The sequence below is a fragment of the Heterodontus francisci genome, chromosome 21 (assembly GCF_036365525.1).
Source record: "Heterodontus francisci isolate sHetFra1 chromosome 21, sHetFra1.hap1, whole genome shotgun sequence".
Classification (NCBI taxonomy): Eukaryota; Metazoa; Chordata; class Chondrichthyes; order Heterodontiformes; family Heterodontidae; genus Heterodontus; species Heterodontus francisci.
The window spans coordinates 45,995,494-46,010,550 of NC_090391.1; positions in this window are offsets into that span (position 1 = coordinate 45,995,494).

A 15,057-nucleotide genomic window follows, 5' to 3' on the forward strand; every position below is an offset into this window, starting at 1 on the left:
GAATTTAAAGACATTAGAGCAAAAGGCATCAGTAAGCCTGTTACGGCATATGATGATTTTTTATATAAATAAGACAAGGAATTAAAATCAATTGCCTCATTCAAACTGCTGGTTCGGCCTCAAATGCAGTATTGTGTTCGATCCTGGGCACAACACTTTGGGAAGGATGTCAAAGCCTTGGAGAGAGTGCAAAGGAGGTTTACCAGTCTCGAAGGAAGACTGTGTGTGTATGTGAGAGAGAAAGGGGGAGAGGTTTCAAGGAATAGCCGACAATTTTGGAGTGATTAAAATGCAACTTAAATGTGTAGTGTAATAAATAGGCAAAAGATACAGACCCTTAGAAAATAGGCGACATGTTTAGATAGAGGATCTGGATCGGCGCAGGCTTGGAGGGCCGAAGGGCCTGTCCCTGTGCTGTAATTTTCTTTGTTCTTTTCTTTGTTCTTCCACTTTGAATCATCTTTGTTGTAAGACATACTGAAAGATATAGGACTCTATAATTCAGAGAGGATAGCTTTAAGGGTGAGCTAATGCACATTAACAAACTCATGAAGGAAACAGATTGTGTTCCAGTTGGGTTTGTTCCTATGAAATAGGTTAGTGTGAAACCTGGAAACAAGTGACACTTTATTGCAGCAGTAAAAGCTATTTTTCAGAATGTAGAGGTCTTTATCGCTGAACTTTAAATAAAGTGGAGGTGAAAAGTGGAAGATCTTTCATACTATTTGTGTTAAATGGCCATTTCCCAGCTTTGTAAACCCTTGTAACATTAAACTGGTGAATGTTAAGAAGGTTTTTTCGATTGAGTACAGACTAATGCATAAATACAGCAGCATCAAATGCAGTGCAAAGTATAATTGACAAATATAACGGTAAATATGGGTGAGAATTGTTGTGTGAAATGTCACCGGTTATAAAAGTTCTCTTGGCTGCATCATTAACTTCGATCTAGTTTCAGTCGTTGTCACACAGTGGAATTGAAAAACCGAATAAAAACTGTCTGTTTATACTGCAGTCAAACCGGCCTCTCAAGCAAAAACTCTTTGCCAGAATTTCAAGGTAACTGCAGTGAGACATTTTCAGTCATTTTCTGAACTTTCAGTTAACTGGAGGTGAATAATGAAAGACATTTAATGCAATTAGTGTTAAATGGTCATTATCCAAACCGGCCCCTCCAGGTTTTAAATTACAACAGCTTTTCTGCTCTGTTAGTGAGGTTTTTGGAGGCGGGAGAGAGACAGACAGACAGGCAGACAGACAGGTTTCTGTCTGGAATTGTCCATTTGGGATATGGTTGGAATATTCCTTTCTCCTCTATTCCCTGTTTACACAGAGAATCACCTTGGACTGTCCCATACCTAGGAGGGAGTGTCCAGATGGGGAAAGTTGACAGCTGGTTGGATGAGCTGTATTTTGGGTGGACTGGCTGTTTTGAGTGACAGGTTCTGGGATATATTAGGGCAACATCAGCCTCCATTCTTTCTTTCTATGCTGCTGGTGTCTGAAAGTGAGTTTCTGTGTCTCAGTCTCTGTGTCTCTGTGCCCAGGTGAATTTCAAGCTGATTACAGTGTGTGTGTGTGTGTGAGAGTCCAGTCTGAATCCCTCTCTCTGTCCCAGTCCTGAACCATTCCTCCAATTCCCACCCCAATGCCGTTGTCCAGGATCTTTTCCCCATGGACGAAATGATGGAGGGAAGGTTGTAAAGTTCAACGATCGAGCGCAGACCATGTCGGATAGAGAGTATCACATCTTTATTGTTCCTCTCTGCCTTTCTCCCTTCATATGACTCAATCTATCCCTCTCAATCTGTCTCTCTCTCTAAATCTATCCCTCTCAATCTCTCTCTCTCTCAATTGATCTCTCTATCTCTCTCTTTCAATCTCTCCCTCAATCTCTCCCTCCCTCAATCTCTCTCCCTCAGTCTCTCTCTCCCTCAATCTCTCTGTTTCCCTGTCTGTTTTTCTCTCTCTCCCTCTCTCTGTGTTTCTCTCTCTCTCCCTTTCTCTGTGTTTCTCACTCCTTCTGTCTCTCTGTGTTTCTCTCTCTCTCTCTCTCTCTGTTTCTCTCTCTCTCATCCTCACTTGGTGTGTGTGTCTCTCTCTGTTTCTCTGTGAGTGATTGCCTTTCTTTCTGTCTCACTGGCTTTCTCTGGCCATCTCTCTCTCAATCTCTCTCTCTCTCTCTCAAACCCTCTCTGCCTCACTTTTTGTTTCTCTTCCTCTTTCTGTGTTTCTCTTTATGTTTCTCTCTGAGTGATTCTGTGTCTTTCTGTCTCACTGGCTTTCTCTAGCTATATCTCCCTCAGTCTCTCTCTCACTCTTTGTGTTTCTCTCTCTCTCTCCCTCTGTTTCTCTCTCTCTCTTTCTGTTTCTCTCTCTCTCTCTCAATTTCTCTCTCCCTCTCTCTGTGTTTCTCTCTTTGCTTCTCTATGAGTGATTGTGTGTCTTTCTGTTTCACTGGCTTTATCTCGCCATCTCTCTCTCAATCTCTCTCTCGCTTTGTGTTTTTCTTTCTCTCTCAGTGTTTCTCTGTGACTTTCTGCAATTGGTTTTCTGTCTCTCTGGTGTCTGCAATTTCTTTGTGTCTCCGTTCTTTCCCTCCCCTTTTTTCCCTCCACTTTTTTTCTGCCTTTTCTCTTTATTTATCTTTTTTATTTTCTGTTTCTTGCTGTCTTTTATCCATTTCTCTGACTTATTTTTCTTTGTCTCTTTCTGACTTCCTCTCCCTCTCGGACTTTGTCTCTATCTCTCTCTTTTTCTGCTTTCTCTCTCCTTCTTTTTCAATTTTTCTGCTTTCTCTCTCTTTCTTTGCCTCCCCTCGCCCCGCAATAGCCCCCACCGCAAATTTGTCCCCCGGAAATTATTCCCCCTCGCAAAATATTTCCCTCAAAATACCCCCCAGACTCCTCCCTTCCCAACCGGAATCCAAGCCCATCAATCGGCTGATTTCACGCTTAGGAAACCCACAAGCAGAAAAGAAGCAGACTGTGGAGTTAGAAATCTGAAACTCCTGTTACCACCAATCTACATCCCGCTTGATATCCAAGCTTAAGCATTATTGTGAAAACAAAATACTGAAACAACTGTAAAGCTGAGTAAATAGGAAAATGCTACAAACATTCAGCACGCCAGGCGGCGTCTCTGGAGAAATAAGCAGCTCTAACGTTTCAAGTCATCGGTTTTCCTCAGAACTGGAAGGTACTGGACATTGTGAACGGCAGGGACTGCATCTGCGGGAAGTGCACAAAACTCCAGCTCCTCGACAACCGCGTTAGGAAACTGGAGCTGGAGCTGGATGAACATCGGATCATTCGAGAGGTGGAGTGGGTTATTGAGAGGAGTTATAGGGAGGTAATCACACCTCAGGTAAAAGAAGTAGGTAGATGGGTTACCGTCAGGCGAAGGAGAGGGAACCAGCAGGCAGTGCAGGGATCCCCTGTGGCCGTTTCAGTCAACAACAAGTATACCTTTTTGGATACTGTTGGGGGGGACGACTTACCGGGGTAAGCACTGGGGTACAGGTCTCTGGCACAGAGTCTGTCCCTGTTGCTCAGAAGGGAAGGGGGAAGAGGAGCAGAGCATTAGTGATTGGGGACTCCATAGTTAGGGGAACAGATAGCAGGTTCTGTGGGAATGAGAGAGACTCACGGTTGGTGTGTTGCCTCCCAGGTGACAGGGTTCATGATGTCTCGGATCGTGTTTTTGGGATACTTAAGGGGGAGGGGGAGCAGCCCCAAGTCGTGGTCCACATAGGCACCAACGACATAGGTAGGAAGAGAGATGGGGATTTAAGGCAGAAATTCAGGGAGCCAGGCTGGAAGCTTCGAGCGAGAACAAACAGAGTTGCTATTTCTGGGTTGTTGCCCGTGCCACGTGCTAGCGAAGCGAGGAATAGGGAGAGAGAGGAATCGAACATGTGGCTGCAGGGATGGTGTAGGAGGGAGGGTTTTGGTTTCCTGGATAATTGGGGCTCTTTCTGGGGTAGGTGGGACCTCTACAAACAGGATGGTCTTCACCTGAACCAGAGGGGTACCAATATCCTGGGGGGGAGATTTGCTAGTGCTCTTCGGGGGGGTGGGGTTTAAACTAATTGTGGTTCCAGTGTACAGGATATTGAGAGTAGTGAGGTCAGGGATAAGGTTACAGGGACGCAAGAGGGCACTGGCAAGCAAGAACTTGGTTTAAAGTGTGTCTACTTCAACACCAGGAGCATCCGGAATAAGGTGGGTGAGCTTGCAGCATGGGTTGGTACCTGGGATCTAGATGTTGTGGCCATTTCGGAGACATAGGTAGAGCAGGGACAGGAATGGATGTTGCAGGTTCCGGGATTTAGATGTTTCAGTAAGAACAGAGAAGATGGTAAAAGAGGGGGGGGGGGGGGAGGTGACATTGTTAATCAAGGAGAGTATTACGGCGGCAGAAAGGACGTTTAATGACTCGTCTACTGAGGTAGTATGGGCCGAGGTTAGAAACAGGAGAGGAGAGGTCACTCTGTTGGGAGTTTTCTATAGACCTCCGAATAGTTCCAGAGATGTAGAGGAAAGGATAGCGAAGATGATTCTCGACAGGAGCGGGAGAACCCGGCCAGGTGTTAGATTTAGATGTAGGTGAGCACTTTGGTGATAGTGATCACAATCGGTTAGGTTTACCTTAGCGATGGGCAGGGACAGGTATATACCGCAGGGCAAGAATTATAGCTGTGGGAAAGGAAATTATGATGCGATTAGGCAAGATTTAGGATGCATCGGATGGGGAAGGAAACTGCAGGTGATGGGCACAATCGAAATGTGGAGCTTATTGAGGGAGCAGCTACTGCGTGTCCTTGATAAGTATGTACCTGTCAGGCAGGGAGGAAGTTGTCGAGCGAAGGAGCCGTGGTTTACTAAAGAAGTTGAAGCGCTTGTCAAGAGGAAGAAGAAGGCTTATGTTAGGATGAGACGTGAAGGCTCAGTTAGGGCGCTTGAGAGTTGCAAGCTAGCCAGGAAGGATCGAAAGGGGGAGCTAAGAAGAGCGAGGAGGGGACACGAGAAGTCATTGGCGGATAGGATCAAGGAAAACCCTAAGGCTTTCTATAGGTATATCAGGAATAAAAGAATGACTAGAGTTAGATTAGGGCCAATCAAGGATAGTAGTGGGAAGTAGTGTGTGGAATCAGAGGAGATAGGGGAAGAGTTAAATGAATATTTTTCGTCAGTATTTACAGTCGAGAAAGAAAATGTTGTCGAGGAGAATACTGAGATACAGAGTACTAGGCTAGATGGGATTGAGGTTCACAAGGAGGAGGTGTTAGCAATTTTGAAAAGTGTGAAAATAGATAAGTCCCCTGGGCCAGATGGGATTTATCCTAGGATTCTCTGGGAAGCCAGGGAGGAGATTGCAGAGCCTTTGTCCTTGATCTTTATGTCATCATTGTCGACAGGAATAGTGCCGGAAGACTGGAGGATAGCAAATGTTGTCCCCTTGTTCAAGAAGGGGAGTAGAGACAGCCCTGGTAATAATAGACCTGTGAGCCTTACTTCGGTTGTGGGTAAAATGTTGGAAGAGGTTATAAGAGACAGGATTTATAATCATCTTGAAAAGAATAAGTTCATTAGCGATAGTCAGCACGGTTTTGTGACGGGTAGGTCGTGCCTCACAAACCTTATTGAGTTTTTGAGAAGGTGACCAAACAGGTGAATGAGGGTAAAACCGTGGATGTGGTGTATATGGATTTCAGTAAGGCGTTTGATAAGGTTCCCCACGGTAGGCTATTGCAGAAAATACGGAAGTATGGGATTGAAGGTGATTTATTGCTTTGGATCAGAAATTGGCTAGCTGAAAGAAGACAGAGGGTGGTGTTTTATGGCAAACCATAACTGGAGTTTAGTTACTAGTGGTGTACCGCAAGGATTTGTTTTGGGTTGACTGCTGCTTGTCATTTTTATAAATGACCTGCAAGAAGGTGTAGAAGGGTGGGTTAGTAAATTTGCGGATGACACGAATGTCGGTGGAGTTGTGGATAGTGCCGAAGGATGTTGTAGGTTACAGAGGGACATAGATAGGCTGCAGAGCTGGGCTGAGAGATGGCAAATGGAGTTTAATGCGGAAAAGTGTGAGGTGATTCACTTTGGAAGGAGTAACAGGAATGCAGAGTACTGGGCTAATGGTAAGATTCTTGGTAGTGTAGATGAGCAGAGAGATCTTGGTGTCCAGGTACATAAATCCCTGAAAGTTGCCACCCAGGTTAATAGGGCTGTAAGAAGGCATTTATTAGCTTTTATTAGTAGAGGGATCGAGTTTCGGTGCCACGAAGTCATGCTGCAGCTGTACAAAACTCTGGTGCGGCCGCACCTGGAGTATTGCGTGCAGTTCTGGTGACCGCATTATAGGAAGGATGTGGAAGCTTTGGAAAGGGTGCAGAGGAGATTTACTAGGATGTTGCCTGGTATGGAGGGAAGGTCTTACGAGGAAAGGCTGAGGGACTTGAGGTTGTTTTCGTTGGAGAGAAGGAGGAGGAGAGGTGACTTAATAGAGACATATAAGATAATCAGAGGGTTAGATAGGGTGGATAGTGAGAGTCTTTATCCTCGGATGGTGATTGGCAAACATGAGGGGACATAGCTTTAAGTTGAGGGGTGATAGATATCGGACAGATGTCTGAGGTAGTTTCTTTACTCAGAGAGTAGTAGGGGTGTGGAATACCTTGCCTGCAACAGTAGTAGACTCGCCAACTTTAAGGGCATTTAAGTGGTCATTGGATAGACATATGGATGAAAATGGAATAGTGTAGGTCAGATGGTTTCACAGGTCGGTGCAACATCGAGGGCCGAAGGGCCTGTACTGCGCTGTAATGTTCTATGTTTTATGTTCTATTACCACTTTTCAAGCAATTATACAGCCATTTAAAAGTGGGGTATGGTGGAAAGAAAGATAACTGGGAATGTTTTTCATTGGGTGGAGGACAGCAGTGATTCAGTGATAAAGGGATGATAGTGCAAGGCAAATGGAACAATTAAAGAAACAGTGGATGTGTCCAGATGTGGTGTGAATTGTAAACAACAGAATAACAGAGCAAGAGAAAAATCTAAAAGAAAATCTAAAAGAAAAGGACTACAAAGGCTAGGCAAAGCGACAAGGAATGGAAGGAGGGGTGGGTTGATCCCAGCGGTGTTGATCAGCCTGCCAGCTTTCTAACAAAAGGGGATGTTCTTCCCAAGCACCATCCCCACACACCCTGTAATTCTGGTGACTCGGGTGTAGCCATCCCCCATAACAGCACAGTCATCTGAGAAGGTTTGAGCAATGGTTATAACCGGAATTATTTAATCTCAGCGTTGTTCCGACAAACTAGTAGTGCCTATTCAAAAAGTCCGGTGCTGTTCCTCGGTGAGAGTCAGTGAACTATTGTAGGAGGTCAAGGAGAGCAAGGTCAGAGCGGGATTAGGATGTAAAATTAAGGTGACTAACGACTGGAAGCTCAGGGTCATGACTGTGGACTGAATGGAGAAGTTTCCCAAACTTATCACTCAATCTCCATTTGCTCCTTTTTCGAAGTACAGGATACTCCTTTGTGAGCACCGAATGCAGCTACTATGTTATAAGAAATGAAAGTAAATCGCCTGGAAGAATTGATCCCCACTTGCCTAGATGAGTACATCTCCAACAACACTCAAGAAGCTTGACAGCGTCGAGGACAGACGGCCCATTGGATTGCCAACCCTTCCACCACCTTCAACATTCATTCCCTTCACCAACAAGACTCAATGCCTTCAATATGTACAATCAACAGGATTATTTTTATAATTATTTTTGGAGTGAAAATACCCAGAGTCAATCAAGAGCCTCCTCATTTTCTGATGTTGAGGTTATTAGTCCACCATTTAGTCTGTTGATGTACAGGTCTCGGTAATGTGCAGCATTGCTCACGCATTTCCACACAAGCAGAAGGTGTTTGTACTGCGGCTTCATGGTGGAGGTTGGCTGTGCGGGGGCCCTGGCTTATGCTGAACCTGTTTAGCAAGGACATTTCTGGCCGTCGTCGTTAAAAGCCGTCCATTTTCCAGGGTTTTTCACAGGGAGCTTGTTAGTGACTTCCCGTGTTTCCCATTTCTTGATCCAAAGGATATCTGCTGATAAATTGGTCAGGAAGGTTGCACCATGTGGGGCGCCACGAAGGAAGGCAGGCAGATAGTGGATTGAAAGTTATGGTCATTTGAATTTGTGTGTGAAGACCTATGCTACACATGGTATACTTTGCACTGCTGGTGACTTCCGGAGTGCAGAGGCAGCAGCGCCCCACATTGATCCAGCAAGTTTGCTCAATAGTTTGTTTCTGATGTTGACCTTTGCTGCTGTACTTTATTTTAATATGCTCCCGGAAGAACACAGTCCTATCTAGAGGCACTTACAAAAATATTGGTTTGGAATGATGTTTTTGTCTCTGACCATCCATGCATATATGCAATTATTTACCTACTGGCTCTATGGAGGGGGCAGACACTGAATATGGCTTTAGAGGGATTCACGGTGAAACGTCATGAGCTGCAGCAGTTCATCAACTTTGTGATGTCTTCATTAGGGATCTGGTCCAGGGTGCAGCAGGATTTAGCTTGTATGGTACAACAGATGTCATTCGCATAGATGAACTTGCGAGACGTGTCGGCAGGCCATTTGTATATATGTTGAACAGCTTTGGGTGAGTACTGAGGCCTGTGGAAATCCGTTTTCCAGTCTTCTCCACTCACTTCTCCCTTGTCCAATGTGAAGTGTAAATCATCTGTCGGGAACAAATGTTTAAGCTACTGTCCGGACCCAGGTTGGAAGAATTATGGAGAGCTTTAGGAGCAGGCCATTTTGCCACACTGTATCACAGGCAGCTGTGAGGTCCAGTATGACAGTTTTTAGGTTCTTTTGGAAGCCACTTTTCATGTAGGTGGTGAGTGCCAGAACGTGTTGACATGTGCTGCTCCCTTTATGGAAACCAACCTGGTAGACATTAAGGGTGCTCTCTACTTCTGGAGATACGTATTGCAGGATAAAACGCGCGAGAATCTTAAAGCAAACAGAACGTAGTGAAATTGGTCGATAGCTGGCAGCCAGTGTGAGCTTTCTTCCGGATTTTGGAATGGCAATGATTTTCGGCAAATGCCCGACTTTCGGGAGTGAATTGGAGCTGAGGATTCTTGTGCAGAACTGATTCACGAGCACATGACCAATTCGTTTCATAAATTCTGGTGCAATATTCCCATAATCCGTTGCTTTGCGACTTTTGAGACCCTTTAGTGCTTTCTCCAGTTCTGTATTCTTGAAAGGATGAGGTTCTGCATTTTCTGCATATTTTTGGTGTTACCTTCTTCAGCTCATTATAGCTGATGTGTTTTTTTTTATTTCTTTACCAATGGTGCCATCGCTAGATGGAAAAGATGACCAACAATTTAGTTTGGGTTGACTGATGGACGATTTAATACAGTTAGTTTTTGGGCAGCTCCAAGGCGGTGAGACTCCTGCACTGCAAGTAGTGAAAGTTAGCCCTGCTGTCATTTCATCCCCTTTGGCGTGACGTGCACCATTGAGGGACTCCAAGAGGTGGTCTATTATATCAGGGTCAACTGATGATTCATATTCCTTATGCATCAAGGCTTGGAACATAGACGGATAGGTAGCTACGAGGCATGGCTATGCAATCAGCTTTGGTAATTTGCAACACAGAATTACTTATATAATGCTTCAGTAGGTATATTATTGATAGATATAGTTACAATGATGCCGTCCAAGGACTCGCTGTATGTTTGCCAATCTGCTTTATGGAATTGCTGTTACATCTGCCTTGCAGTGTTGATGACTGGAGTGCAGAGGTCAATGTAAATGAACGATGATCTGTGTTGATTATGTGGGAAGCCATTCAGGACTAGACACTATGATGTTTGAGGGTGATCATCAAGGGAACTGACCCTGCCCAGGTCAGGTGAATATTTCCGACTCCAACTGGCTGAATGAGAATTTCCCCATTGCTTGGGGTTGTGCTTCGGGTTAGTTATTTGCTGGAGGTCCACACAATGAGCTGTTCACCATCTGTGTCAGATGCTATGATACCACATTCAGTGTAGTGGCTGTAAAAGTCTCGCACTTATGTGTCTGTGAGGCAGCATTGGCAGAACATGCTTTTCCCGACTGGCACCTGAAGTCTTGCACACGTATGCAATATGAAAACAGTACATCGGAATTGTGTCACAGAACGTGGTTTGTGAGGGGTCTGCTGCATCGGCAATGTCAGATTGAACATAGGTGGCACGGCCATATATATCTTGAGGTGAGTAGCACAGTCGGTCAAAGTCTTTGATGTAATAGCGGCTTGCTTCTTTAATTCCAATAATAGTCACTTGTCGGCAAATGAATTCCAAGGAACTTTGGGTGGCAGGACCTCCAATGAGGTTTCACATGAAGGCTGATGGACCATCAACATTAAGTTGCAAGTCTTGGAGTGCATGTCGTATTGCTACAAAGCTAGAGGCTGCTTATTGTTGCGACTGGTGGCTTTGGGGTGACGTGGATCCGGCAAGAGGGCTCTTTTCGTGTCCTTTAATTTTCGCCTGGAATTTAGTCTGCCGGTGGATCAGTTGCTTAGTTCTGGCGCCTAGGTACTGAAGGGTGCGTGGCGTGTACGCTGATCTATTGCCCGCCATCTACAAGATGCACTGCAGCAACTCACCAAGGCTCCTTCGAAAGCAGCTTCCGAACCCAGAAGGTCTAGCACAGAAAAAAACAAGGGCAGCAGATGCATGGGAACACCGCCACCCACAAATTCCCCTCCAACTCACACGTCGTCCTGACTTGGAACTATATCGCTGCTCCTTCACTGTCGCTGGTTCAAAATTTTGGAACTCCCTTCTGAAGAGTACTGCGGGTATATTTGCACCAAATGGACGGCAGCGGTTCAAGAGTGCAGCTCAACAGCTTCACTTCCAAACGGGAATTGATTAAAGCACTGACCTTTCCCAAGGAAAGAAAGATAATTTATGGTTTAAATACCATTAATCCTTTTCAGGTGGCATTCTGTAGCCCATGTTTAACATTTTTAACCCAAATTCCCCTCTATGTAATCTTCGGCCGCCAGGCAATAAATAATATGGCGCCCCTCTCACTTTTCCTCTCCCTCCACTGCTCCTCTCACTTTCTCTCCATCACATTGTAAGTGTCACTTTCTCTCTCTCACACCTTCTCACGGTCTCTCTCTCTCTGTTGCCCTCTCACTATCGTTCCCTCAAACTCCCAATTTTTCACTCCCTGCCCCTCTCTTTTTATGTCTGTCCACGGCACTCTGACTTGTACTCTGCCTGCCGCTCGGTCTTTGACTCTCCTTGTGCACCCTACCAAATTTCCTCTCTCTATTTGCCCCGCTCACGTTCTCTCTGTGCATTTCCCTCACACCTTCTCTCTATCACACCTCCTTCCACTTCCTTTCTCCCTCCCTGTTCCTCCCACTTTCTCTCTCTCCCTGCCACGCTCACTTTCTGCCTTTCCCTTCACCCCACATTTCTCTCTCTGCTTACCCCTCTCACTTTCTTTCTCTGTGTATCTCATTTTCTCCCTGTCCACCCTACTCTCACTTGCACTCTACCTGCCCCTCTCACTTCAATTTGTTTCATCTTCTGTTTCACATACAGGAATCACATCAGCTGGCATCCGTCCTTTGGAACTATTCCCTATTTTGTTATTTATTAAATAACTTATAATCATTCCTCTGTTATCTCTTCCCGATCATTTAGTAGGTGTAGATGCACTCCATCTGAAGCAGAGCGCTTCCCACTCTTTGATATCTCTCCAATATCTCTCCACTTTCTGCATAAAACGGCTTAAAATTCTTTGCTGAATTTATTCGCTATTAAATGACTGTTAAAACCTATCCTCAGTTATGCCTTTCCCTTCTTCAGGCTCCGAATCCGCATCTACTGTGTGATTCAGCCCCGACTTTCCCACAACTCGTCAGACCTCCTTCTTTTTGTGCTTGGAGACGCGCTGCAGAAATCCATTTACATTTCTGTACCTGTCAGTTTGTCCCTCACTGCTCCAGAGATCAATAAATCCAAGCTGTGTTTAAATTCACAGTGGATGGAATTTTACTTGACAGACAGCATAAGACCATTCCCCAGCCAGTTTCCCTCCACCATATCCTGCTGGTAAATTCCGAGGGACCATTTCGAATTGACTACTTTTGTTTTGTTCTTTCTCCAATCACGCTGGATCTCCTCTCTTCCTCACCGGCTCTGGTCTGGGAATCAAAACTCTTGTAGCATCCAGACACACATTAGTACAATGGGATATTCCCCTCGCAAACGGTGTCTCTATGGAAACCAGTTTGGGTCCCAGCTATTCTTCCTTTGTGTATGATATGGGGAACATTATTTTTCATAATCCTACTCAGGATCTTTCCTTCACATTTTTTACTGACACATATGTGACCGTGCTCCTCCGAATTTCTCCTTTATCCCTGAACTGGAAAATTTCTTCAACTTTGCTTTTAGTCCCGCTTCCCCTTCCTCATTTGTCTTTTCATTGTCCGTCTCTGACACTTCACTTCCCTTCCTCGACGTCTGCACCGCCATTTCAGGGGATTGGATGTCCATCAATATCTATTTCAACCCCACCGACTCCTGCAGTTTCTTTAATTATACTTCCTCTGACCCCGCTTCCTGGAATGACTCTGTTCCATTCTCGCAGTTTCTTCACCTCTGTCCCATCTGTTCCCACGATGTAAACTTCCAACCCTGTGCTTCTGAAATGTCTTCAGTATTCCTCAGTCGAAATTCCACTCCACTATGTTGTGCAGGGCCCTGGACAATGTCCATCCCATTTCCCGCATTACTGTCTTCACTTCATTCCCTTTCCCGACAGAACCATGATAAGGTTTGCCATGTCCTCAACTTCCAGCCCACCAGCCTCCACATTCAACTCATCATCCGCCACCATGTCTGCCATGTCCAGCTAAGTCCACCACAAACGGTATATTCTGCTGCCTTCCCTTCCCCAAGCTCTAACAGAAATCGTGACGAACTCTTCATTTACCCTCAACATCGACCCCTTTCCGAGATCCCCTTCCCATTTCAAGCACTGTCCAAACGCAAAATCGCTCCTTCCAGGTCTCTAAGATTTGCTTGCTCTTCTTACAATCTTCTAACTGTATTCGCTGCTCAGGATGGGATCTCCTGGACATTGGGAGAGCAGCAAACTCAGATTGGATGACTGATTTGTTGAACATCTCCCGTCATTGTGCATGCGTGATCCTGAATTTATGGCCATTTATCATTTTAATTCTACACTCCACTCTCACTCTGTCAGTTCTATCCTCGACTCCTACACACTTCCACTGAAACTCAATGATGAACATTGCCTGCCACTCGCCCTTTGATTCTCTCTGCGTACCCTATCGGTTTTACTCTCTCTATCAGTCCTTTTCACATTCTGTATGTGTGTGTCCCTCATTCCGACTCTCTCTCCCTGCTACTCCCACCTTATCTTTCTCCCTGCATCTCTCACTGTCTCTCTTCCTGCCTTTCTCAATTTATCTCTGTCCCTCTTACTTTCTCTCTGTCCACGCCACTCTCACTTGCACTCCACCTGCTCATCTCAAACTGACTATCTCTGCAGCCACTTAAACGACTGCAGTCCCTTAAACAAACGCTAGAATCGGGAGCAGATAAATTCCGCACGAGACTCTGAGTGTTCACTTACCTTCAGGAGTGGATAGCAGTCAGACATCATCAAGAGTTGGCGCGCACTGACTGAGTTTGAGTTTGAAAAAAATAAAGGACAGTGACATCACAGGAGAGCTGCAATGTGGTGAGCAAATGCTGTTGGGGAGTATCTATAAATAGCCGGGTTAGTAACAAAAGTAAAGAGAAAGGGAAGGTCTACATATTTTTGATATATAGTAAGTAGTGTTTGTTTAGGGAATCAAGATCCCTAGTGTAAATAGTCTCTAACGTTTGAGTAATTTAAGGGGGTAAATTAAGGATAAAGCATGGCAGGACAGCTCGGCAGGATGGAGTGCTCCTCCTGTGCAATGTGGGAAGTCAGGGACACTTACAATGTCCAGGGCGAACACGTGTGCAGGAGGTGTCTCCAGCTGCAGCTACTCGAAATCCACGTTTCGGATCTGGAGCGGCGGCTGGGGACATTGTGGAGCATCCGTGAGGCTGAGATCATCGTGGATAGCACGTACAGGGAGGTGGTCACACCGCAGGTAACGACTGCTCAAGCAGAAAGGGAATGGGTGACCGCCAGGCAGAGTAGAAGAAATAGGCAGACGATGCATGAGTCCCCTGGGTGCATCTCCTTCTCTAAAATACTTTCTGCTTTGGGAAGTGTCGGGGGAGGTAACCTCTCAGTGGAATGCAGCAAAAGCCAAGTCTGTAGCACCACGGGCTGTTCAACTGCACAGGATTGGAAGTAAATGAGTGGGAGAGCTATAGTGATAGGGGATTCTATCGTCCAGGGTAGAGATAGTCGTTTCTGTGACCGCAAACGTGACAACAACAGGGTATGTTGCCTCCCTGGTGCTAGGGTGAAGGATGTCACGGAGTGGTTGAAGGGGGAGTGTGAACAGTCAGAGGTCGTGGTTGGCATTGGTACCAATGACATAGGTAGAAAGAGGAATGATATCCTGCTACAAGAATTTATGGAGATAGGGAGCAGATTAATGAGCAGGATTTCAAAGGTTGTAGTCTCTTGATTACTCCCAGTAACACGTGCTCGTGAGTATAGGAATAGGAGAATAGAGCCGATGAATGCGTGGCAGAAGGGATGGTGCAGCGGGGATGGCTTGATATTCCTGGATCACTAGGTCTGTTTCTGAAGAAGGTGGGACCAGGGCACTTTTGGACGGAATGCACCTGAACCAGAACGGGACCAGCATTCTTGCAGCGCGGTTTGCTAGTGTTGTTGTTTGAGGGGGGGGGCGGGGGGGGTAGTGTGGAGGGCTGTCGGGGTTGTTTAAACTAATTTGGCAGGGGTATTGGAAACAGAGAAGGGGGTGATGCACATCAAAATATAGAAGGGAAATTAAGTCAGTCTAGAAGCCAG